The 3638-nt window shown below is 35.1% G+C and overlaps 1 pseudogene; it reads left to right on the top strand.

The window, feature by feature from the left end:
* Positions 1-739: 739 nt before the first annotated feature.
* On the top strand, positions 740-3181 carry LOC107022940 (annotated as a pseudogene).
* The last annotated feature ends 457 nt before the right edge of the window (positions 3182-3638 follow it).

The raw sequence follows: 3638 nt of genomic DNA, 5'->3' as shown, positions 1-3638 counted from the left end.
TCATATGGTTTATAAGTGTCGATCCTATTTAACAACAACCCAAGATAACTACACATTAATGTTGAAAAATTACATATTTGTTAATTATTATATTTTGAAAAATCAAATTACATGTTTAATGTTTATCTTTGGTTATTAAGTTTTAAAAAATTAAACTACATATTTACAACAACATGTTTAAAAATTAAATTTAAAAAATTTAAGTTACATATTTGATTACTATGTTTAAACTACAGGACAAAGGAAAGAGCGATGCCTACATTAAATCAATTGATTCGTCATGGTAGAGAAGAAAAACGGCGCACGGATTTAAAAAATTTAAACTACACATCCCATTTATCAAAACAAATGCAAATTACTTTGGATGATTTTTTTCTCGACCAATAAAATACTATTGATTTATTTTAAAATATCACTTATTTCGAAACGAAAGAAGAGTGTTTAATACTACTCCGTTCGTCCGATATTGTTTGTCATATTATATTTTTCGAAAGTCAATTTGATTAATCTTTTTAAAGTTAAATTAGATCACATTAATTCAATATTTCAAACAAAAAAATTATATATTCTAAAACTATATGAAAAGTAATATAAATAGCAATTTTTTACTTATTAATATATGATGAAACAATATATCTTAAAATGTAAGTCAATATAGTTTGACTGTATAAATAGAAACCACGAAAAATGCTTGTTGTTTTCTAGTAATAAGTAGTCGTTGTTTGTTGATCGTGTCTGAACAATGGCTGCATTTTCTCAGAATCCTTCCACCACTTTGATCAACAATAATCGTTTTACATCATCTTCTTATTCCTCTAAGATTCTTTCTAGTACTAGTCATGTATTCCCTTTTCCACACACTCAAACAATTATTCCTCATAAATCTTTCATCATCAGCATCGACGTTTCCACAACCCCAAATGGTGCTCCAGTACCATTGATGGAGACGACATTCACTTCTCGATTCCTCCCTGATGAACCTGGAAAAGGATGTGACATATTGGTTGAAGCCCTGGAGCGCGAAGGCGTTAACAATGTATTTGCTTATCCAGGGGTACTACACTGGAAATTCACCAGGCTCTCATCCGCTCTCCAACCATAAGAAATATATTGCCACGTCATGAACAGGGTGGCGTTTACGCTGCTGAAGGTTATGCACGTGCCACCGGGTTCCCTGGTGTTTATATGGCTACCTCTGGCCCTGGAGCGACGAATCTTATAAGTGGTCTTGCTGATGCTATGGCTGATAGTATTCCAATTATTGCTATTACAGGTCAAAATTATTTTAATTACTACTTCCAATATGATTTTAAAGTCACACAAATTTTACTACTCACTTTTATTTACTCCATTTTAACATTAGAGTTGTTAATATGGTGTTAGTCCAGGCATGTATTTTATTATAGTATTGATGTTTAGTCATATATTTTGAGAAATAAGGTTAAGTTCCAATTGAAGTATGAGAGTTGTTTAATTTGGTGGTTTGTTGCTATGCTATCACAGGCCAAGTTCCTCGTAGGATGATTGGAAGTGACGCATTTCAAGAAATTCCAACTGTAGAAGTAACTAGATCAATTACGAAGCATAATTATCTAGTCATGGACGTTCACGATATTCCTAGGATTGTCCGAGAGGCGTTTTTCCTAGCTCGATCAGGACGACCTGGACCGGTTTTAATTGATGTTCCTAAAGACGTTCAACAACAAATGGATATTCCTAATTGGGATCAACCCATGAAGTTGCCAGGTTATATGTCTAGACTCCCGTTACCACCAAAAAAGACGCTCTTGGAACAAATTGTCAGATTGATTTCTGAATCAAAGAAACCGGTTTTGTATGTTGGTGGAGGGTGCATTCAATCCAGCAATGAGTTAAGACGTTTTGCTCAGCTCACAGGTACTATCCTATTTACTATATTCTGATTGACACTACAAAAATTTGGGGGCTCAAGACAACTGTCTTTACCGCTCCTATGCACACAGGTATTCCTGTGGCGAGTACTTTGATGGGCCTAGGAGCGTTTCCAGCAGGGGATGAACTTTCGCTTCAAATGCTAGGGATGCATGGTACTGTTTATTCAAATTACGCGGTGGATAGGAGTGATTTGCTGCTAGCATTTGGAGTTAGGTTTGATGATCGTGTCACGGGTAAATTAGAAACATTTGCAAGCAGAGCAAAAATTGTTCACATTGATATCGACTCCACAGAGATTGGTAAAAACAAGCAGCCTCATGTATCTATTTGTTCTGACATTAAGTTAGCGTTACAGGGGTTGAATTTGATATTAATGGATAGGGAAAACGCTTTGAAACTGAATTTCTCGCCTTGGAGGAAAGAATTAACAGAGCAAAAATTGAAATATCCTTTGAAATACAAGTTTAATGGTGGATCTATTCCTCCACAATATGCAATCGAAGTCCTTGATGAGTTAACTAATGGAAATGCTATTATAACAAGTGGTGTAGGGCAGCACCAAATGTGGTGTGCTCAATATTATAAGTATAAAAATCCAATGCAGTGTTTGACATCTAGTGGATTCGGAGCGATGGGGTTTGGTTTACCTGCTGCAATAGGAGCAGCAATAGCAAGACCAGATGCAATTGTTGTAGACATCGATGGGGATAGTAGTTTCATGATGAATGTGCAAGTGTTAGCAACAGTTAGAGTGGAGAATCTTCCTGTTAAGATGATGATTTTGAATAATCAACATTTGGGAATGGCGACACAGTGGGAGGATAGGTTTTATAAGGCGAATAGAGCAGATTCTTATCTTGGAAATCCTTCTAACAAGGCAAGGATTTTCCCTAACATGTTGAAATTCGCGGAGGCTTGTGATATACCTTCTGCTCAAGTGATTCATAAGAATGATGTTAGAGATGCTATACGAAAGATGTTACATACTCCTGGACCTTACTTGTTGGATGTTATTGTGCCTCATCAGGAGCATGTTTTGCCTATGATTCCCAGTGATGGTGCTTTTAAGGATGTTATCATCGAGGGCGATGGGAGATGTTCTTACTGATGCTTTTCTATCCAAATTCAGATTTGAAAATAAGAATTGTAATCGAACAACAGGGGATACAGTATTAATAACACAGACGCACAGATGATCAATCTAAATAATATGATGTAAGAAGTATGGTGTTGTGGCTTTTCCATTGTATAGTTGCTTGAAGTTTTACATAATCATCTTCAATTGGAATGTAAACTCATGTTATCCTACCATAGGTGTTACTGAAAGGAAAAAAATAATACGGTTGACACTCAATTTAGCTTTATCTAATTTGATTAATTTTTGAGCTAATTTGAAATAATCATTTACAAAATAGGTAAAAGACTTCTATGTCAAAATGATTATTTTACGTTTTCAAAACGAAGTAGCGAGTTAAACACATAATTTATCTCATTTCCAAATTTACCAAATTACTTATCAAATTGAATTCAAAACGTTGGGAAGTCGATGGAACAGGTCCTTTCTTTTTAAATTCAAGGAAAGGTCCCTTTGAACTTTATCAAAAACCTATCAGCCAAACAATTGACTTTAAAGCCCAAATTTAGGCCCAAAATCCCAATCCGGTCCAGCAATAGCCTTAATTATAAGGTCTTCATTTTCTCACACGCACAAACCTCAAATTCAA

Source organism: Solanum pennellii, chromosome 6, assembly GCF_001406875.1.
Source record: "Solanum pennellii chromosome 6, SPENNV200".
NCBI classification, from domain to species: domain Eukaryota; kingdom Viridiplantae; phylum Streptophyta; class Magnoliopsida; order Solanales; family Solanaceae; genus Solanum; species Solanum pennellii.
Note: the sequence above shows the minus strand (reverse complement) of the source record. Positions and strands in the feature narration are given on the sequence as shown.